Source organism: Pagrus pagrus, assembly GCF_965226575.1.
Source record: "Pagrus pagrus genome assembly, chromosome: 14".
Classification (NCBI taxonomy): Eukaryota; Metazoa; Chordata; class Actinopteri; order Spariformes; family Sparidae; genus Pagrus; species Pagrus pagrus.
The window spans coordinates 14148014-14172189 of NC_140198.1; the positions used below are offsets into that span (position 1 = coordinate 14148014).

Sequence of the window (24176 nt, forward strand, 5' to 3'; positions counted from 1 at the left end):
GCCCCATGACAGGTTATGGCCAAAAAATTGTATTGTTGTCAACAGTGAGAGACAAATACATTTCTGATCCCGTTTGAATTATACCATGAATTACACATATGATGTTTGTCACTTTTAATAATAGTAAGGTACCATTTAGTTTTTTGTGAATCTGCTCAGTGAATTACATCGTCTCACTCAATATACGTAACACCAACATGGCCGCTACCCTGGCACAGAAAAAGTATTAAAAATGGTCACAAGAAGTCTGGCAATATTGACAGCTGCTGGACCTACAAGGTTTCAGCAATGGGTTTTGGTGAACGTTAAACAAGGGACTATTAGATGTGTAGTCTTTCTATGTATTTTCACAGTCCTGTACCTGATTATCTTTCATCATTCACCACCATGCATATTTTTTTCCTGACGTAAGGTCCCAACAGAAAGTGTGCCTTTGCCTCTGATAAGGATCGGAGTCAGTTTATAGCTTTATTGGCCAAGTACAACACAGATTCCAAAAAAATTACATGTAAACAAACTGTGTCTACCCATTACAGTTTCACAAAGTGTTCCTGAGCCTGTGTAGCAATATGCTTTCTAAAGTCATGTGTTTCACAAAGTGGTGAACCTCACCACATCCTTGCTTGTGAATGCCTGATCCCAGTCTTTTGTTGCCACAGTCCCAATTTATATGAAACGTGTTGCTGGCAACAAATTCAGGATAGCTTGTATTTATAAAAAAACAATAAAGGTGATGAGATAAAACCTAAAATATTGCCTTGTACTATCTGTCTAGTATTGTACCTTTCTAGAATCAGAGTTGTATGTAAGAATTTTCATCATTTGAGTTTATCTGTTTTATGAAAAATCTGCCTGTATGACAGATGCGTCAGAGGGCAGCAGGGGTTCAATAAAAATAAAAGACTTCTGACTGAAATGAAAAAGAATCTGAAATAAACCAGCAGTACTGTAGGCGAGACTTCCACTTTATCATCTTTTTAAATTACCCTCAGGGACTTCATATGCATTTGCACAGATATGCAATCTATTTTAACTTGGAATGAAATTCAAAGATTTACAGATCTAGACATACAGAGAATCAGCATAATATGACACTTTGAACAGGTGATTCGGTGTCATCTCATCTTATAAATGTCCGTATGTTGAACAAATACCGCTCTTTTGACTGAATTTAAAATAGGCAATTTATATTTTAACTTATCGTCATTCAGCCAGACGTGTAGGCGTGTATGCCGTAGGCAAGACTTGGCCACCCATTTTCTTATATGACACAGAGGGATATTACTGATGGTGTTCTTCCCTGAAATACATTAGGCTTGCAAGAAATATTTAATCTTATCTGAAGAGCAGATACTGTGCATCAAAAAAGACCTTACGCTGCAAATGTGAATTCCACATATCTCGGCACACACATCAAATTTCATCACCTTCTTATTACAGCACACAGATGGGGAGAAGACATATTTATTTGATTTGATCCACCAATGCACATACATAAATAAATTTATCACTTTGCCAGTATCCTCCAGCATTGTAAGTTACCTTCTCCGGTCTAGATAATAATCAGCTTCCCCTCCAGTGGAAAGAGGTGAGTGCGACTCTGAACAGAGCTGTGATGAGCTTTGGCTCCTGCTGTGCGTCTCTGTGGAGGAGATGTTTACTGGGGCTTTTTGTGTGGCCAGTAGGATCCCACTTAGTGTGAATGATGGCAGCTGTGAGGGTGCCTCTGGCAAGTGTGACTCCAACTATGGCTGCTTGGTCTCATGTAGCATATAGTGCCAGCTGCTCAGGCTGTGCAGCACTCCAGTGAGCATGACTGATTGTGGCTGAGGTAAGCACGTCTCTGGCGAGAACGATGCTGAACGCAGCAAGGGCGAGTGCAACTTCGGCTACAGCTATGGAAGATCGTGGCAAACAGCGGCTCGGTGCAGCTGGCTACTTGAACTGTGGCTGCATCAGCCCGACTGTGGCATGAGCGGCTGAGTATCTGTGACGAGCATGAGTCTGGATGCTCTGTGTGGGCTGCCGCTGCTGCACAGGCTCACAGGCTGTGGTGAGAGTGATTCTGGTGATCAAAGCAGCTTTGACTGCTGGTGCAGCAACTTATCACTCTGGTGGAGTTTGCTGGTTGGGCAGAGGCCCGTGATGAACACAACAACAACAAGTGTGACTGACTGCCACCGGGGCGAGCAAGACTCAGTTAAGCATTGTTCATGCTACTCTGTTTCTAGCAGCAGCAGAGTGTGTGGTGGATAAGCTCCACTTCTTCTGCAATCTGGGCACACACTGGTGACTGTGTTTCAGGTTATGTGGCCAGCAAGACACATGTTTTGCTAGGGATGCATTGTATAAGGTCTAGTGTTTCCCACATTGCCCAGGTAAAGTTTTATTTTTTATTTTTCTGAGTACAAGAAACAATTCCATCTGTGATCGATTAACCAGTGGACAATCTGCCCTTGCACTGCCCATCCAGTCTACTAGCATTGCACCTACTCTGCAAAGAAACAGAGAAAAAGAGATTTTCTCTGGTATTACACCCCACCTGTTAATTCAGTGATTGTGATGCAATCTCTCCTATTTCATGTAGGCCGACTTATGCCTTTTTTACATGCAAGCTTGTAAAAGCACCTGAATGTTGCGATGTAATTCGATAACACATTGGTTTCAAGGGGTTCCATAGGCTACATAATTAACGACAGGCTCCCTCCACATGCAGCTCAACTGCTGTTGTGAAAGTAGAATCGGGGTTGAAATCACCCAAAACGCAGGTGGGTTTATTGGGCGACTGACAGATAAACAGAAAGGTGAGGCAATCCAGTGTGTGTGCATTACGATGGACAATTAAAGCAACACTATGTAGGCAAACAAAATGTAACTTCCTGTAGAAAGACAGTTGATCATTGAGTCTCATACCCAGATTGTCAAATACTGACTCTTTGGGTTGGCAGCTCGGGTCAACAATCAACTAACTCTCTACAGGAAGAGACATTTTGTTGCTTTAAAGCTCTTCTGAAGAAAGATAGTTGAGTGAACACTGGTCGATATTTTGAATACTATATTATAGTCGATATTATATTTTTTCGCTGGGTTCAGTGAGGAGGGAAAAAGTCTTTGATTTTTAACAAAAGAAATGTTATTAGAGCTATGGAATATTAAATCATCCATCTTTTCTCACTACATCTCAACCTTTCTTACCCTCAGGTGAGCTTAAACTACAGGTTAGGAACTTTAATTAAAATACAAAAATGTGAAATTATTGCTTAATTTATCTGTATCGGTCATGAAAATCAGCTATAGCACCTTGTTTGTGGTAGTTGGGGCAAACTAGACTGAATTGGCAGGTGGTTACATTTGATTTGACCTTCGAAGGTAACTAATATGAACACACAACATAATTTTAAACTAAAATGGAGGCTGACAATATATCACACTTGGATTTTACATGGAAAGGGACACTCAGTATGAGCTCATTCAAACTGGTAACTGAAGGCTGATGACTGACATCTGCAGAGGGCTTAATATTACATCATAGGTATCTCAGCGCTGATTAGACCTACTACAGTCACCATCACACTTACAGTAAGAGTACACTGGCACAGCTCATCTGACATCATGTCAATCAGGCCCAGTTATCTTCAATCTCTACTTCAATAATACCAACAGATCTGTAGTAAGTTACTGATTAGTTTAAAATGACTCATTGAACAGTGAATTGACTGATTCAAAATCACAACAGGCTTAACCGATGCCTGACTGCTGGCCTAAAAAAGCTTAAAGACCAAGATCATGCTTGAAATATTGTTTTATGATTGATTCTAAATGGTCACTTTACTTTTATTACCTGCCCCGTGTAACTAATTACTAATTAAAAGTAGCTGATAAGATTCCTTTTAATAACCCACTTTAATCATATCTTTAAAATGGGTCTCATGGAAGTCCGGCAATCATCACTGAGTGCACAGAGTGTTTGTTTTTGTTTTTTTTGCTTCATCTGCCTCAGAAAGGCAAAGGGAGCTTTCATTTATTTCGGTACCACTCATATACAGCAAACTAGTAAGATCACAGTCTGGTCTCAAAATAAACGGCAGCCGATGCTCCCAACAAAGTGGCGAGTACTTTCAATTCCCGAGGCACGGCTCGCAGTGAAGATAATGTTCTTATCACTCTCTCCTATGAGTTCAAAGACGCCAGTGTTTCAAAGTTCTGCGGTTTAAGAAGAAACGAACACCACGGAGAGCTGCTGGGATCTAGATAGTAAAAACGACAATGTTTAACTACATCCCAAAAACAAATGGCAAGAAATGACACATTACCCACACAAGTGACACGCAGAATAGACAATCAGTAGAAAACTCAGCGTCTAATGAGACTACAGCCGAAACAGTTGATTAATTAATTGGTCAATTGGCAGAAACTAATTGATGGTAATGTTGATAAATGAGTCGCTGTTTTGTCATTTTGTTAATTATTGGCCATCATAATTAACACTGGTGAAGACATGATATGAATTGATGTGTCGCTTTGGGACAAACAGTTTATTTTCATGCACTTTCTTTGATGAGGCTTCAATGCCAGTAAATCTCCAACAATAGCTTCGGTGGAGTTTGTATTCAGGCTGTCCTGCTTTTTTCTTTCCCTCCTCATCCATAATTGAAAACTGGCAAACTTTCTCCCTGCAAACCCTGACCATTACTCAACACACAACACTAAAACACAGAGCGCTGGTCGTTCTAGTTTAGTGCGTGTGCACCTGGTAGGTAATACTCAAGTCTTCTGCACTGAAATGGGAGCAATCACTGCCGACAGGAACAGGCAATGTTAAGACAGAAAATGACTCCACGTTCAAATTCAATTACTTTTGTGTGGCAATTAAACTAAATATCCCGCATGGTCCTGAATTTTGAAAAGGCAGATTTGATTGAAATACTTTTGATGCCTTGAAATATAGCAATGTGAACATACAACTATAGAAAATGAATAAATAATATAATCTGGCAGTAAATGCCTGAAATATGAAGACCAATCTGAGTTGAGGAATTAAGAATATATAAACATGTACTTTCTGCATTAAAAGCTTTGATATACAGCAGCAACGGATAGTAAGGGACACCAACTGACCAGACAACGGCAGGTATTGATCAAAGGTGACTAACGATTGACTACGTGTCTTGAAATGTCTGTAAAGATCCCGCTACCGACTGGAAACTGACTGGCAAGCAAATGCATGGGTAGAAACGGTCGACTAGTGACCAGAAAAAGGTGACATGGACAAACAAAATCAACCAGAGAAGGTCAATAATGGAGATGGCGAGAAATTGTCATAAAATCATCCTCATCTACTTTCACAATTAGCACACACAACCCATTCGTTCCTGCCACGAGAGCTTGATTTTGTACAGTCGGATGGCTGAGAGGACTACTCTGTATTTTTGAAGGGTTTTTCACACCTCCAGGTAAAAGTGCTCTTAACAAATAGATATAATTTTGTATGAAGGGTTTGCATAATAAGTAATGTTTTGAACATGTACTGTAAAAAAAAAAAAAGCTGTTCAACGCTCAACCAGACAAATGAAAGGGCAGAGATCAACGAAGATACCTCTGAGCAACAGTTTAATAATTGTCTGATAAGTCACAAGTTATTTGTAAAGAAATTTGAAGCTTAGGATCAAAATCTGTGCAGATTGAAATCAGAACTGGTTCCTGTTTCATTGTCAAGTGCACAGTAATGTCTGTAACCATCTGGAATTAACAGGAGTGTTGCTTAGCAAAGCTATTCTTAAAACCCCACAACAGAAGTCTAAGGTTAGCTCTCTTGGACGTGAGTCGCAGAATATCAGCTGAACATACGATGAACTGACAAATCACAGTTTAAACCTTTTCAATCTGACCGCTGAGCAGACTGCAGAGGGCACAGAAAAATGTGCTCCCAAAATATTTAGAGCCCAGTTGTACTGATAACTGATAGAGAGCTACTTCTGGACTGGAAAACAAACCATAATCGAAGGGTATTTGGAGAGAAAGAACAGCATTTAATAAAGTTTTAAAGCAAGTTTTAATCATTTCATTATTCAGCTAAACTATTTCAAGTGTAAATAATAAATGTGGTGTCTGAATCATTCTGTTTTTCTCTATGAAGAAGAAAAACATCACTATAAAAGCTGATTCCAAACTTTCAAATAGTAGCTTATATCATTATGTATTGACTTATGTATGTTAGCCCTGGACTTGCAAGAACTAGTTCATTTACCAGTGTAATTGAATTGGCAGCTGTTTTGACAAAAAGGCTATGTTCTCCTTGGTAACCTTTGACAGGTTTTACAGGAGGACAGAGTCACTGCTGCAGTTCCTCCTGTCCTCACAGATAACTGTGTTCACATTCTTGGCATGAAGTCGAGCTCGCTCAAGGTGGGTGTCAGAGACCGACAGAGTTGTCTGCTCGCCTCGTCGTGATGTTCATGGATATGCATCAAGGCAAAACCAAGGTCTGACCGTCCAGCTCAGCGAGATAACAGTAGGATGGCATCCCTGCTGATTGCAGACATCCTTTCGGCTGGCTGGTATATGATATTGTGGCTGTGACATAGTTTGCTTTATACATTTGTGCACATCAAATTACAAATCTAAATCTAAAGATCAGCTTCCATGCTCCTCTTTCTGTGGTGGACATTTTCATTTAAAAGTTCCTCTGGCAGCCTGCTACAAACCAAGTAAAACCATAGATATATGACTGATATTTCGTTGAGGTATATTGCTTCTACACTGCACTTTCATGGTCTTTCAGATGTAATAAAGTAGAAGTGTCTCTTGATAGAAGTACTTCTGAGGTCAGAAAAACATGTTTTATTGCTACCTCTCCGTTCGTGTCGAATATTTCACAGTTGAGATTAAAAAAACATACTGAACGATCTTTAAATAATATTCTAATAGCATCCTAAGTGCTCACAATGACTACTTCAATACTACTATACATGCTCTGTCTATCTTAACCATGAAGCTGAAATGCTGCAGCAAGGCTTTTAACTAAAGCAAAGGGACAGGACCATGTCTCCTCTGTTTTAGCATCTTGTCACTGGATGCCTGGTTCTCATTGATTTTTAGACCTGCTAATGTGTTTCAGTCTTTGAATGACCTGACCCAACCCTGTCTCTGAACTTAAGATTCCTGTGTGCAGCCCGAAATCTTCAGAGAGGAGCCTCCCGGCAGTTTCTGTGTCAAGGTTAAAGAACTAAAGGTGACCATGCTGTTGCTGTCAGGGCTTATGAACAAGCTTCCAGCGTTGTGACATTGCAATTAAGACCTTCTTTGATGTGTATTCTTCTTGTATCCCTGCTGCCTTGTCTGATCTGAATATTTTGCATTTTTTATCCCCACGACTTCCTATGTTTACGGAGGCATTTAGGTTAGTCAGTCATTATAACCTTGACTAACAGATTTCCTGTGTGCAAATGCAGAAAATCTGATAGTTATTGTTCTCGACGGGAACAATTTATGCTATAATTTGAACTGTAAAATCCACTTGTGAATTTAAAAGCTATCTTTCAGCACACCTACACCGTGTTTGAGCATGGCAGTGCAATAGTGATGTAAAATAATCTCTGTGGAAGACATGTCTCCACGCTCTACCTGCTGCAATAAAGAGTAGGCTGAGACAGCATGAGGATGGCCAAACGCTACACACATTAAATGCCAACAATCATCTGGCAGCGGGTGATAAAGAAAAAAAATCGTTCCATGGTCTCAGTAGTGAGCTTATGTACTGTATGAAGACGGGAGCTGTTGATTTCTGTGTAGAAATGTACTTTGAGTTACATTAGGACTGTTGCAGTCCTCTGCATAGACTATGTCCTAAAACAGAGTAAATCCAGCTTGTGACAATGTGATGAAGAGTGTTACAAATGGCCCAAACTACAAAACCTCCCGCTGCACAGACAGGAGTTCACTATAATGTCCACTAAAGCTGCAATTAACAATTATCTTTATTATCAATGAATCCCCTGAAGCCCGCGGTGTCATCCTCAAATTGCTTGTTTTGCTTCATCAGACAAACAGTAAAAGTCCCAAACATATTTGATTTGTTATCACATAAAATAAACAAAAGTAGTAAATCCTTTCAAATGAAGGAGCTGGGACCTGGGGATGTATGTATACTTGAGCTCTACTGTCTCTATATCACTACTGCCTCCCATAGCATTCGGCACTACAAGGTGAATTTCAGATCAGTCCCCAGAGTTATCTTAAGGCCAGTGCCGTCCCTTGAAGTAAACACAAGTTAGATAAATGTGCTCTCCACTTGCACACATTTTGATAGATGATGAAGTCAGCCATATCAGTTAACAGCACAAACTCGACAGGCACTATCTATACGAAAGTACATGGCAAGCTTGTTGCTTCTTGCTCTTGCATGGCTGATTATCTTGCTTATATTGTATATATGTCAAGATTCATTGTACGCTTGCTCACAGTTTCTGGAGCGCGCCCCCCTCAGAAAAACTACCATATAGGTGGACTATTAAAGAAGCTTATTACGACCCATATTTACGCTCTCTTGTTAGGGGGCAACCTCTAGTGGCTGTAGTAATTATTATGGTGGTAATGTAACATAACATTACACAGATATGTTTGCAACCGAAGTTACAGAAGTAACGTTATTTTAGGAAAAACAACGTTTTCCCAAACCTAACCAAGTAGTTTTCTTACCTAAACCTAACCAACTAGTTGTCTTACCCAAAACTAATCAAGTAGTTTTCTCGCCTTAACCAAGAAGTTTTAGTGCCTAAACCCCACCAAGTAGTTTCCTTGCCTTAACCTTTCCAAACTGTGAGCACACAATAAAAGTCAGGTACACCTGTAGCTGGTGAGCTGAGTTTTGGGAACCCTGATGTTTTTGGAGTCGCTGGCAATTGACCGATTCAGTTGTTTTGCTATGGGGAAGTGTTGTTTTTTCCTTCTTTGTGCAGCAAGCACCAGGCTGTTGCAAAATAACCACAAAAACTTGTGAGCTCTTTACTGTCTCACACTGTTTGGACTATATTTTGACACCCACGCAGTTTCCCAGTGGTTGCATTAAAATGAATCAGTATTGAAGATGGTGACACCCATGGGACACTTGTGACACATGCAATCTACCCAGGTCCATTTAAAAACATTTTAAGAGAATTAAATCTTCTCTTTCCACATGACATCACAAAAACCCCTCAGGACTCTCTGTTACTAATAATCCCCTCTTCATATCTTCAGCCAAAACACTTGGTTACTGAGGCAACAGCTGTGTGCATCATCCTGTGCTGCCAAAGTAAGCATCATCACCGCAATCGAGGTGCATGTAGACCTGTGACTGAGATGGTCGTCGTGATGCGTTGGAGCAGAATAATGGCTGTTTATTGAATTTTTTCGTTGGATACGTTTCACAGAGAGAGAGCCAGACATTTGTTAAACAGAAAAAAACCCTCTTTTTTTGGATCATTTACAGGAAGTTATGCAACCATGTAAGGGTTTAATTGTTTATTCCGGTGTGCCTGCAGCCTTGAAAACACCAGAAGTTGCGGCGCAACTCCCTCTGCACACATCACACTTGACTGCAATTTGTGCCATGAACCTTGTTTCACAAAATATGCACCTGCTGTCCGATAACCTTCAAGCACTCAGCTTATCTGGATCAGGAACAAAATCTGACCGCTCATTGTCTTCAACTTGAAAGGCCTAAAACACCTCTTAATCCGCTGCCAACTTCAATCAAAAGCCCAATATTTAATGCTTTGCCTTAAATATTTCGTGCCAGTTGATCAAATTAATGCATGACTGGGGCAATTCTTCACTGTACAAACAACGTCTTAAATACAGTGATAATGCCTCCTCAATGCCATTACAGGTCTTGGATGTTTATAATACAATCTCAGACATTTTAGGAGTTTCTCAGGGCATGCAGACATTCTGCCTCTTCCATACAGCCGGTCCTAATATGAAGCTTTAAGACCCAGAAAGATTCTGACATTTGAGAGATTTTGACTGTCAACCTTAAAGGTCACAGTAAACCTGGAAAGACGTACGTGGTTTAGGAGAGCAGGTGAAAATAAGTGAGAGCATGGTAGCATTACATTTTCTACAATCTCCTGTTTCATATGGATTCAACGTGTTGGAAAAAAAGGAGCCTATGACAACAAAACCAACAAAACCAACAGTAGAAACATGCAGATTTCTATTTTAAATGCCGGTTGGATCTGTTATTTCCTGCTTTTTGTTTGACATGATTCTGTGATAGCAATTTCCTGCCTTTTTTTCTATGCACTACAAACAGAGTGTGAGGAACAAAAGGTGAACATCAGTGGTGACAAGAGATCCTGAAGGAAGGTACAGTATTGTTGCAGAAGGGGATGTTGCACAAAAATGTCTCTGTTCATTTTTACGGTTATTCTAGCCTCACAAAGGCTGTTTCTGAAACGCACCGTGCAGCCAAATAGAAAAACAAACTTTTAAATATCAAATTTAATCTCAGTGATTATCTCCCAAGATCAATTTGAACAGCTTAACTGTGTGACTGTGCCACCAGCTCCACCAGCTCCAACATTCAAACAATGGCCGATGATTTGCTCTGCTCATAATGTACTTGTTGGAAAATATTTTATGCAGCTCTTGGCAGGCAGTTTTAGTCTCTAAATTACTGGGATGTGCATCCACATGAGATTGGTCTTGTCAGGAGCCCTGTGACTCTGCCAAAACACTGTAACACAAGTCATCTGTTTGTGGAGATTTTTACATAACAAATTACAGATGTGGCAGAAATGTTTCTGCAGGATTAAGATCACTGACAATCACGGAAATGATCACGAATCAGTGGGCGTCTGGAGTTAACATTATTCCTATCTGAATGGTGCTTCAGTGATTAATCTTACTCCTCTCTTGCACATAAATGGGGAAATGATGGGAGCTCACCAGCACAGAGAATGAATTAGATTAGGGAAATTATTGGGAGATTTTGAGAAATTCACAGTAATCCAAAAGCACTCCACAACATATTCAATTTTGCCATTTCATCCTATGAATGACGTTTGGTTGTGCTGGATAAATAAAGTAAGTGCGTCTCTCTACCTGCCTGTCTGTAATAACCCAACGTGGGCTTCTCATTCTCCTGCGCTGTCCCACTTCTCATCATCTTTGCCCCTGTGGAGCCAAGCTGTAAATTTCCCTTCAAAGCCTCTTGGTCATGACTGACATGATCTTGGTGGAGGCTTCAATACACTTAAAGGGCTCTCTTGATTACCTCCTGTCAGCTGTTATCATTATCATCATCAGGCAGTAGCTTTATGCCTCGGCCCCATCTCCACTACTTGAGCTGTGTGGTGGATCTCGTTGCATATTGACATCTCCAAAACGAGCCTCTCTGTAGGGCAATGTGTGTATATGTGTTCGTGCGCTGCTTTTCAAACAGTAGTGGAGGGTAACCCTATTATTTAGCATACTGAGTCATTTCCAAAACATGTTGTAAACATTAACATTCATTTATGGGCAGAATATTTGCCTCCTGCAAAATAAAGAAAAAACAAAGACAGTGCTTTCCCTTAACACTCTGGGAGACATTACCCTCGTTTATTTTGTAATCACTCGAGATACTTTGCATTTTACTGCATCATGCCTTACTGTGCCTCGAGGAACAATATAGAAATGCTAATCCCTGCAACAATCTGCCTCGATCTTCGCTACACGTTTTATTTGGCTGCATCTGCATGCAAAATGCAAAGAAGAGCAATTACAAACAGATCCTCTAATCACGCCACTTCAGATGTAGCAGGTTCACCAAAGTCACAGAAGCACAACATATCCATCTGCAACTCGCGCATGAAAAAGATAACACCTTCTCCCTCAACCAAATCTGCGCTCCCTGACACATTCCCTGCTGGACAATAAATCTGAGTTTGCTTTCCCTTTCCACCACACGGCCATTTACTGTGAAAAGGAGGGAGGGGAGGCGAGGGGGGGGGGGCTCTCTGCTCTGTATGTCTCAACAGATGAAGAAACTGGCTGAGAAAAGACATTTACTTGTGGTCACACTCATGAGCCCGGGGAGTCATCGCATTATGAGCCGTGTAGCGTGCAGACTGAGAGATGGCAGAGGGGGGAAAAGGCTGCGAGGAGCTACAGATGACTGTGCATTACATCAAATGAGAGGTGTGGTGAAAACATGAATATGTGATGCGCAGACAGAGGAGGGACTCCTTAAAATGTGGCATGCAAAAAAAAGGGACGGAGCGGAGAGTGAGGAAATCATCCTCGGAATGAAAGATGTCGTAACCTTGATCTGGCCGATGTCCGGTAATTAATACCAGAGCGTGGCCTCTGACATTGGCTGGTTGAGAAGGATGAAAAGATGAAGCTAGGAGTAATGAAATGTCAGAGTTCGTCCTGCTCTTTCACCTGCACGCCCACATTTATACCGCCTCACCTTAAACACCACAACAGGTTTGTTTGTTACATGCATCTTATCAGGAAAAAAGTCATTTAGGGATGTGACGATAAAAGATTTAATCGCGTATGGCGATACGAAACACAATAAGTTGATAATCATGAATCGAGGTAATCGTGAATGTCCACGAGGCAAAAAAGTCTAGGTTGCTTGGATGTGAGTAAATACTGTGGATTCCAGACTAGAAAACAACAGGGAGGTGACGTTCTGCAGGAAGATCTCATGATTTACGATTTAGTTATTCTTTGGTTGCTTTTCACAAAAAAAAGATGCTATCTATCATACAGTAATAGTGTTATTGTAAGGTTATAGTGGCTCCTGTATGTTTCAGTGCAATTTTAGTTTTTATTCTAAAGTTGACTGGCGGGATAATATCGTGTATCACAATAACGCTGGACAAAATAATGGTGACATGAAATTTTAATATTGTTCCATGGCTAATGGCGATCCCCACATTGTGCACACAAATGCATCAAAAATAATCATTTTTAATAGAAGCTCTGGGCTGCGACTAACGATTATTTTCACTGTCGCTTATTTCCTTGATTTATCGATTGTTTTTTCGATCTAAAAATGGTGAAAAATGTCGATCAGTGTTTCCAAGAGCCCAAGACGATGTCTTCAAATGTCTTGTTTCGTCCGTAACCCAAAGATATTCAGTTCACTGCCATGGAGGAGTAAAGAAACCAGAAAATACTCACATTTAAGAAGCTGGATTAGAGAATTTTGACTTTTTTTTTTTTTTTTTTAAAGAAATGACTAAAACCAATTAATTGCTTCTCCAAATAGCTGCCTTCATTAATTGAATAGCTGACAACTAATCGATTAATCGCTGCAGCTCTAGCTTCCAGTCAGGGACCTCGTCCTCCTCCTCCTCCTACATCACTCCAGGGCTGAAACCATTTGTTGCCCATTTGTGTGACCCTATTTCTTGTTGGGCTGCGAACAAACGACGACGTGACGTTAATTCTGAGAGTCTGTGGAGTGTGTGCTGACCCAATTTGTGTTCTTCTTTTGCAGGGCGGGGAGGGGAGTTGCATGTACATCTGCAAACGCCCAGAAAGATTTGAATTATTTGACACATCACACAACATGTGGTCAGCACAGTGGGGAGGGGAGAGTTTCTAGACAGAGATGTGTTTTTTTTTAATGAGGCAGGCTTCAGCTGAACACACAACTGTATAGAGTTTGAATTATTAAAGGAAGCAAGTGAATATGGAAGTGTTAGTTTCTGACTGTCGTCATCAGTTGATGTGTTTTTTGGGTTTTTTTTTTTTGCGTCAGTTAAATTGATCAGCTCTGAGAGAGATGTGAGACAAACACGAGCCTTGCTGCTGCTTTTTTTACAGTCGTGTTGTTGTTGTTGTTGTGGGGAGAGCAGAGCCAGACCTCCGCTGTAACGGGAGAGGGGAGGGGGGGCTTTTATTCAAGGTTAAGTTAGCCTCCGCTCAACAGTCTTGTCACAGGTTGCGGTGGCTTGTTTCTGTCGGGATCTCCAGCCCGGGAGTTTTTGCACGGACGTATCGCCACGAAACGTCACGCGCGTTAATTGCCCATTAGCGGGAAGTGAACAATTAACCGCTCGCGCCTTCAGTGTCGCATCGTGTTGACTGTCCGGAGAAGTCGCACGCGCGTTAAACCAAGCGCCATTGTCTTAAACTGCGATTCCCACAGACATAAAAGAAAAAAGGAAAAAGAAAAGCGCCACATGTGTTGCTCAGACTGGCCGAACAACACTTTGAATGTTGATCCTGCAGCGCCGCATCCTCACATCAGCACCACCAACCCCCCACACCACCACCACCACCCCCAGCATGCGAAGGGAGACCTGTTAAACCATCAATTATACTGCGGTAGCTCCACACACACACTCTCTCACACACACACAGCAGTTGTTGCATGTGAATGAAACATTGCCATTGAGCACGTTTGCAACCGTCTCCAGTTATTGTCAGACAAACCTCGTCACATGAAACACACCTAATGAGAGCATTAAGAGAGAGAAGCAGAAGGAGAAGCAGGATAATCTCACCCCCAGCAGCAGCAGCAGCAGCAGCAGTAGGTACGGCGTGTGTTCTGGCTGTTTCTCCTCTCTCCCGACTGGGTTTTCCTCGGAGTTAATGAGGTTCTGACGTTTGGTCCGGCTGGTTTCTCCCTCAGCTGTTATTGTCCACCGGGTTCGGGGTCTCTTTTTCTTTTTTCTTTTTTCTTTTCTTTTCTTTTTTTTTCTTCCAGCGGTGAAATAATGTGGGATTTATCGGCGTCCTCTCGCAGAGCTCTGCCCTCTTCAAACTAACCTTCCCGCCCCCTCCTTCTACCCAGCTCAGATTGGTGCTGGCCAGGAGGGGCAAACCCTGAACCCGAGGGCTGCTTTAGAGGCGCTGATCTGTCATGCGGATCAATGCCCACATGGACGTGCGGTGGACGCTTTGCTGTTAACCGACCCGCTTGTCAGTGATGCTCTCGACAGCTGGAAGGGGACTCTTTCTCCCCCCCCCTCCCCTCCCCTCCCTCCCTCCCTCCTCCTTGTGCGTTATTGCACAAAAAACCTCCCAGGCGAGAAAAAAGCAGTGAGTGGGCCCACTTATTCAGCGGGGCTCCGCGGTCTGAGCACTGACGCAGGTGCCCAGGGTCCAACCACAACTGACAGAGATGCCAAGCCTATGAGCTGCTGCTGACAGTGATATAGCAATCTCATCTGAGTCATTGCAGTAGTAGGAAATGGGAGCATATCAGTCCCACTCAGTGACCTTGGGGGGGGTGGCGTGGTCTAATCAGTGAGAGGAAGCTGTGGGAAAGAGACAAATGGGATGCCTCACCTTCATCTCCAGCCGTGCCCAAGGTGCCCTTGTGCAAGGCATGTAATGTCACCTCTAACCTCTGCTCATGCAGCAGCAAATAGTACAAGAGCCTGCTCGCACTCTGCCAACTCCCAGGTGTGTTTGAGTGAATGCCTTTTCGAGCAGCAGCAGCAGCAGTTTCTGACCTGATTTTGTTTTCTATTGAATACACAAGATCAAATAAATCACAGCTGGAAAAATGAATAAATAAAATAGACAAAACTGATTTGAGTGACTTGCAGTCAGAGTACAGCTCATGTTTAAATGAAGTAGTCAGGTTGCCATCATCACTGCAGTCCATTTGCAACATGAATATTTGGACTTATTTCTGACTCATTTTTTCTTTTGTATCTATGCAAAAGCCCACTGGTAATTTCCCCTACTGTTTTCTTTCCAAATGTGTTTGCTTTCATATGTGATAGCACACATGTTGCTTCATGTATGTTTGATCACATAGTTCTGAATCTAAAAGACTGAGCCTCTTTCAACTTAAAGGAAAAGTTCCCCCTAAGAATGAAAATCCAGTCATTATCTACTCACCCCAATGCCAATAGAAAGTCAGGTGAAGTTTTGTAGTCCACAAAACATTTCTGGAGCGTCGCAACAAAACAGTAATCTTCGAAACCATTGAAGTAGATGGAGACTTGTTTTAAAATGAAAAAAAAAAAAAACATCTGAAAAGAAACATTGAATGACTCCATACAGCGCCTCTGGTGTAATCCAAGTCTCTGGAAGCCCAGAGATCCCAAATTGATTTGAAAAGACGGTATGTGCACCTAAAATCTTCACTGTAGCTGCTAACACTAGCACGCACCCCGTCTGAAGTGGGTGCACAAGCTTGTCTGAGATTTGGAGTATGCTGGATGAGCTGTATCGAGCCATTTTAAGTTTTATCATTTTTTGATCATTTTAGTCCCCATCTACTTCAGTGTTTAGGAGAATGCTGCAACACTGTTTGCCAGTAAGGCTCCTGAAATGCTTTGTGGACTACGAAACTTCGCCCGACTCTAACCCTAACCCTAACTGCCTTAAAACATGCTATATTTCTGCTAACTGTTACATCTACAGTATTTGTGCTATGTAAAGTATTGTCTGTGACAGTGGGAGTCCTGATAATGTCAATGCTCTGGATGTTTATGCAGTCAGACTACATTTGCAGTAGGTTCATGAGTAATAAATGAGCAACTTTTACCAACAAAGCCCTCTGAGATTTACTTTATATCAACTCTGATGATGCCATAACCTTGGGGGGGTTTTATTATAATTGCAGCCATTAGTCTACTAGAATAAATTTAGTAGGATAGATAATGGATCAATTAAAGGATAGGTTCACTATTTTTTTTCTATAGCCAGATCTTAGTTTAATTTTGTTTCATATTATTTGTAAACAGCTAGATTTTGAGAAACTTTCAGGGCTTTAATAGAATTAAATGAGTATACTCTCAGTTTGGTTAGATTTAGGTACTAAAGCTAGTTAAAGCTTAGTTAGGTTTAGGCACTGAAACTACCTGGTTAGGTTTAGGAACTAGAACTACCTGGTTAAGTTGAGGCACTAAAACTACTTGGTTAGGTTTAGGTACTGCAACTACTTGGCACTAAAACTACTTGGTTAGGTTTAGGAAACTATTGTGGCCTGGATTCAAATATCTTAATTTCTCATGTAACGTCCTTTATGAACAAACCTAAGTTATGTACATAACTTTAATTACATAATATAGGTGATGTAAAATAACTCACAGTGGTCTTCTGGGTAAAAGTTAGTATGGCCACTAGAGGTCTCTGCCAAGAAACGTAAATATAGATCATAATAAACTGCTTTCACTGTCAACCTATATGGTTGTTTTTCTGATAAGCACGGGCTGGCCAGACATAGGGAGACTTTCGTAAAGTGTCAACAAACCTGTTAAATCCTTCTGTGACTCTTTCCCCACCTTTTGAATAGCTTTTGTGAAAGGGACAGGGGAACAAGGGATTCCTTTCCATGAAGTCCACCCTAAGGTTTCTCCCATCTTATCCCTAATTAAGTGGCCATGGAAGGGCTTTCTCTCATTGTTGCTGAGGGTCTAAGGTTGGGCTGCCATTTCCATTTATCATTTTCACTTATTGTTTCATCGTGAAGCCCTTTGAGACTCTAATTGTAATTAGAGGCTGTAATAAACTTGATTTGCTGTGGGCTCCTGCGGGCAAGGAGAGGGCCAGTTCTGCCAAGGAGGCTGTGAGCCATGAATGGAGACAGAGACCGAGTTTGGATGTCTATGTGTAGGTTTTGAGTGCTTATTTTAGGGTGAAAATTATCCATACACCCCAAAGCAAAATGATTCCCTGCCTATATCATCAATACCACCTGCTGTGTAAGCTGCCTGCTGGCGTATTTTCTTGTAATCTCTGTCAGTTTTTGTTTTTATGTGTTACCTCCAAGCCTCTAAGAACACTTGTAGCCTGTGGTACTTATAGCAAATATGACCAGCTGAAAGCATTACATTTTCACATGTTTTTAGCAGTCTTACCTTCATGTTTTATAAATGTGGCTATTGGCAGAAATGCCTTTTATATTTCAACACTTTCTACATCTACCAAGTGCCTCGCAGTTATCATCCTTTCAGTAATTCCTTGAGCCGGCATAATCATGTCCTCCAGCTAATAATTATAAACTCTGGACAAACTGACACTGAGATATGTGTATGTCTCGGCTGCTTTTGTTAATTAGTCCCAGCTTGTGGACGATGTGTCGGACTTTGAAAAAAACAGTTTGCAGAAAAAGTGCTTCAGTTTATTTGGAAGCAGACAGAGAAAACCTGTAGAACAGACTACATGGGAAAGATTTATTGGTTAGATAGCCCATTTGTAATCACTTGAGATCATCTTATAACTTTTGGAATATATTTAGGGACTAAATATATTCTCAGGTTATTCTCGACTGTATCAGCTCATAAATCTGACTCTGAATCTGCCATTTTTTTCACATTCTAGGTCCCAACACTGTTGTCCTCGTAGCCTAAATTGTTAGAGGAGCTGATTTGTGACTCAAAGGTTGTCGCTGCTCTATCTAGTTCAGTTGGCTATGAATGAGAAATCCTTATCCCCCGATAACAACTTTTTCTTTGGGTCACTTCGAGTGAGACACTTAAGCCTCAAGAGGTGCTGCTGGCCAAAAGGTTGCGCTCGGCGGCTCCAAGGTGTGAACACATGTATCTGAATGTCACGTCGGCAAGCAATCTCATTGTTGGTACCAACCTTTCGTTTTTTTGTTTTCTCCTGCATTTTTCTTCTCTCCGTGGCTAATGAGATTGACCTTTTCGACATTTTGTATTCCTGAAAATGAGGCTGCTGTTTTTCCGACATTCATTATCGTATATTGAAAATTCGACCAAGGGGCCCGCGCTCTGGTTGTTGTGTGTATGCCCTGTGTCTGAGCCACAGGTGCGAGGGTTGTCAGGGCTGATGAATAAATACAAGATGACTTGAAGACTTGACGCTCTTTCTTTCATGAAGACAAAGCAGCGTGATAGAGTCTTGTAGATGGGCGGGTCGTGTTGTCACATGAGATCAGTCAATGATTAACTTGCCACTGCGGAGCCGCCTTGTGGTAGCTGTAGAAAAACATGAACAATCAATCCCATCACTATGCATTACACAATGTCATGTACGTTATGTGTTAAATGTGAGAAAATGTATATATATACAGACAAGTTAAGGCAGTAAACACAGTGCCGCATCAGCTAGCCATCAGTTGATGCTAATTATGGCTAATTACTTTCAGCACTTAATGCCAGGCAGTTCATTGAATCTGTCAGCTCTTCATTTAAGCCATCAGCTCCTCTGTCATTCAGTGGTTCTGCCACACCGCTCATTGTGTGGATTTGCCAGCCCTCCTCCTCATGTTCTGGTTTCCTAGTAATCAAACACATGCAGTGGTATGTTTCTTCATAATGACATACATTCCACATCTCAGCGATGCGTCTTTGTAGCAACACCGGGGCGATTTCATCTTGTGCTGGAGAACTGCAGAGAGTCTGTGTTGCCAAAAACGACCCTGTAAACAATTTTAAAATACGATTTGACAAAGTTTCTGAATGAAATGTGCACATTCACTGAGCCAAACTTTGCATTTAATCGTTGTTTATTGCTTTAGGAAGAAGTGCTGTGATCATCACGTAAAAATCAAGCAACACAAATCATTGTCACCCGTGTAATTAATCACCAAATGCTTTGGGATTCAGCTCATAAACACTGTCATGGTCCAAAACAGAAGCTTGATGCTAATTGCTTTTGAAAAATATTGTTGCTTGTTAACAAGTCCTCCCTCCATCCATCAATCTGTCCACTTTGTGTAACTGTTTCCCTGTAGCTCAGAGTCTTCGCTCCTTCAGTAAACACAGTGACAAAGTAACCCCTCATGTATGGACCGCCATCATGGGTAAAGGAAGTTTTCTTGGTAAAACTCCAGTGATTTACTTTATGCAGCACAAAGACCGTTGCAGCACTTAATGTCCGGTTACCATTGATACCTAATTTGTTGTCATTTTGGACAGATTATACTTAAACTTAAGTCTGGGAAATATTTCACTATTACATAGGAGGGAAGGAGACTTCAAATCATCGTAGACAGTTCTGTCATGATATGGCGTTAGTGTTGTCTTTTATTGGTTTTAAAAGGAAGAAATTGTAATCAGAACAAAGAGATCTTCATACCTAAACAACCTAAATGAACAAACTCTCATAGTTTTCATGACTGAATAAACTGAATAAACAAACTGACCTTAAAGGACAACACAATTTTTGTTTTACTTTATTTATATGTGGCGGACCCTGCCACCTTTCTAGCTTCAAACAGTGTTCTGGGGACCTTACTTTCCTCTGAGAACAGCATATTCAACTATGGAAAAAATACATATTTCTCAGTTTGTACTATGACCTCATTATTATTGTAAATATTTAAATTCTGAGTTTGAATTTATTCTACAAAACTACATAGTGCCCCTTTAAAGGCTACATTACAGCAACGGGATGGCGGTTCTGCTTGTTTTAATACTTGCCTCTAGTCATCCCTACAATATTGTAGCAAAAAAGGTATTTGGTCCAAAATCCGGGGATCCAGTCCTAGCATTTATGAAGTGCTTTTGAGAAGATTTCAAAATATTGATGTATATAGTGTGTATTGCAATATAAGCCTAAAAATATCTACTTTATAATGAGACCATGGTCCTATTATACGTTTAAGTATCATCCATGCACGACTAACATCCGTCCCCTCAAAGACTTGTGAATTCAGACCATTTAGCTCCAAATAATCCCAGATGGGACTTTGGCATTTTTCACACAAGATGTGTAACTGCTCTGACGACAAGAGGTACTCAAGGCCAAACATGTCGCTCTAGAGCGATGCCTCTCAATCCTGCTTCTTGGCACTCAGGGTACTGCTGGTTTTCTATCCCATCACCTCCTTAATTGAAGCTCATTGCATTCTCTCTGCATTCCTGTGTTTAATCAGTCCTTGATTAGATGGCTGAAATGAAGGCCAACAACATATTTAAACCGAAAGCGCCTCCACTCTCATCCCCAGATGTATATATAAAGCAGTCCTCGTGAGACTAGGTGAGCACTGATTGTCCCAGAAGTGTGTTGGAGCCTATTTGACTGTCAACACAGAACAGAAGTTTACATTTGTTCTCAATATAGTTCTCTGGAGATTGCACAGGCTGCGCTACTGGATCACACTCACTGACGTTCCCTGTTGTATATTCACGCTGTTTATTTCACAAAGGACTACTTTCAACTCATACTGTGAGGCGCCCTATATACTGTGTGTATATACATGAATGTGCATATTCTATTAAATGACAGAGTTGGGCACAAATTCAAGTAGCCTATATATAAAAGATCCCGGTGCACTCACATATACTTAATTATGTTTATGCTAGGGCAGTCCATTTTAACAGCAGTATACTTGGTGAACTGGAATTATTCTGAATAATTTATGTCCAAAGAGATGACTACTGTGTGTTAGTAATTCTTAAAAACTAGCTCTAATGTTATGTAAGCATACTTTAAAGCTTGATCTACCCATCACATTCAGATGATGTACTTTATTTATTTATTTATTTATTTACCTGTCAAAGCCTGTTAATTCCATTGTAGATAACCCATATCAGTGGGTGATCACTAATCCAAATCATCATCATCCTCATCACATGACTGGACATTTCTGCTACACGCTATAAGTGCTTGGATCTATCTGACATCCCTACTGTCCGCAATTGGAGACAGTGGAGATGTTCAGCCCAGTCGCCAGGACTGGCCGTTAATGTTTCTGCAAACCACTGCATTCACATTCGTACATGTCATAGGTTACGTACCTCATTTACATAACATTTCATGGTTATGACCTGACTTTTGTTGGCGGGATGTGGAGGGGATGGTGGTGGAGATACGATAGGACAATTACTAAATGTTTTTATTGGGAGTCAGGACATCTCCAGCCGTGTTTGTTGTGACCAAAACAGGTATTTTCAGTCAAAAGCATACTGTATATTGCCATTTATTCTGGCAGTTGGGTTGAGGTTACACCGCTTTGACTCTATCACTCTGAAGGACTACCCCATGCCCTTAATGAACCAATCAAAACTAAGCTTGATCAATGGCTAACTTGGAACCATTAGGTCATCTTTCCACTCTGATGTCTCAGCTGGTGACTGGTGAGGAACTTTGAAGATGGTCGAAAGATGTGATTGGGGGTAACAACATGTGCCAAAAGCTATAATCCAAACCACTTGAATGTCAAAAGTCGATTAAACTGTGTGAGAAATCTCACAGTGAGATGTTGGATCATGAATTCGCAACAATAACTTAATCTTGTGTTTTAAATATTTATTAAAATACTTGGAAAGAACTAAGAACTTTCTTAAAATGTCACTAAGCACAAACTGTTAGTACGAGGAAACTTCGGAATAGGACCCCTGGGGTCTGAAACTGTATAATGCTGTAGTTTTAACCCAGAAATCTTTCTGTGAAGTTCCATCAATCTCAGCTGTATTCAAGCTGCTGAAGTTAAATAGAATAATAAAGACGTGATGAATAATTCACAATTAACGTTAATATTAAAGAAAAAGAAATTCAGCAAAAGCCTGGCTCTGTACAAATGCAATGGTAGTAGTAATACAATGCTATTGACGGTGCTCATACATTTCTAATGATGGTTGAAGAAGGACTACATTATAAATGCCTCTTTTGTATTCTGAGAGACGTATTTCTCAAATTCAAGTAATGTGATCATGGAGTAGCAGAGTGATGGAAAAGATTTTAAATTCATGCTTATTGTTTGTTTTAAATGGCTGTTTTTGTCTCTTTCACACACACATCGGAGTATGAAAGATAAGCAGGGCGGCATACAGCAAAGGTCCCGTGAGCACATTTTGCAAGGCCATCACATTATAACATTGAGCCATCCACATGTCAGCTATATGGCCACTTACATGAGGCGTCTGGCATGTCAAAATCTATTTTGTACTATTATTGCAACATTATCTTTTTTAACAATGAAGGCAGAGGCTGTACATCGTTTTTCATGTATAGGGATAATGTAATGTGTTATTCATGTCTTTCTTTATCATAAGATTTCATCTTTCATCAGGTAAAAAAAGAAGTTCACACAGTGTCCATTTCTTAGATGTACATCTTCAGACAGGCCCTGGTGATTTCAGCTACATGCAGCATCACTGAGAAGAACCTGGCTGCCTGTCAGCTCTATAGGCTTCAAAGAGTTTGCAGTTGTGATGTGGATTTTATGAAGCAGAAACTATTCTTTCAACATTTTTGGAAAGGAGAATGACTTTGGCCAGGCAACATTTCCCGTAGCAGTAATAGAGACTTGAGAACCCTATACAGCAAAATCTTAAACTCTTACCAAGTATATTTGTCTAATTTTAAGTCACACATTTCACCCAAAAATGAAAATTCAGTCATTATCTACTCAATCCCATGTCAATGGAGAGATGGATGAAACATTTCCGAAGGTTCACAGCAAAACAGGGTTGCAGCATTCAGCTAAATAACATAAGTAGCTAGGGACTTGTTTTAAAACATTATAAACAACAACAAAACCCATAAAAGGGCTCCATACTGCTCATTTGTCATAATCAAAATCTCCAGAAGCCTCAAAGTCCTGAATTTATTTGAAAAGTTACACTGGATGAGTTGTATTGAGCCATTTTATGGTTTCTTTTTTTTCAGTTTTTGTATGTACTTCAGTTGTTAAGTGGACGGCTGCAGTCTTGGATGTCTAAACATTTTTAGTTTACATAAAACATTGTACAAAATGACCTTCAATCCTGTTTCACTTGCACTTAGTAGAGTAAAGTTTTTATTGAACAAAATCGTCTTGTAATACATCTTTTTGTAAATGCCTTGTTGTAGACAAGGTTTCCTGCGTTAAGTAGGAAATGGTGATGAGTTCATAAAAAGAAGAGGGAAACAAGCTTATCTGGAAAGAGGAGAAAGACAGCAGTGCTTATATTTTTCCTATGAGGATACAGAGTTAGTGTTTCCTTAGATACAGCTGGCACTGGCCACATAACCATTTGCTGCAGTGCATGGAAGCAGTAATTCAAAGTAAACCAACAGAAATTAATTATTGATGTGTTATGAGAGACAACCATACATCATTATGGCATTTTAGGTGGAAAGAAAATAAGAAAGAATTATTGAGTAGACACAAGTTGGGTCAGCCTGGGTACACAAGAGAGCAGGAAATGCAAGCATACAAAAATCAACTTGCCGGCGTGCCAAAGACAACAAACACCATCCTGTAAGACCTGACCTTCTGCATCAGTCCATCATTCAGCTTTATGTTTATATTGGAGAGCTCCTTGTGCCATGGGGGA

The 24176-nt window shown here is 40.7% G+C and overlaps 1 protein-coding gene across 2 annotated transcripts in view; it reads right to left on the reverse strand.

Moving 5' to 3' along the window:
• gabra3 (gamma-aminobutyric acid type A receptor subunit alpha3) overlaps positions 1–14919 on the reverse strand; it is a 99847-nt gene extending 84928 nt beyond the window's left edge. For both annotated transcript variants that reach the window (XM_084374206.1, XM_084374205.1), the window contains exon 1: positions 14490–14919. The gene's annotated coding sequence lies outside the window, so the exon portion shown is untranslated. The remainder of the gene's footprint in view (positions 1–14489) is intronic.
• Between the last annotated feature and the right edge of the window lie 9257 nt (positions 14920–24176).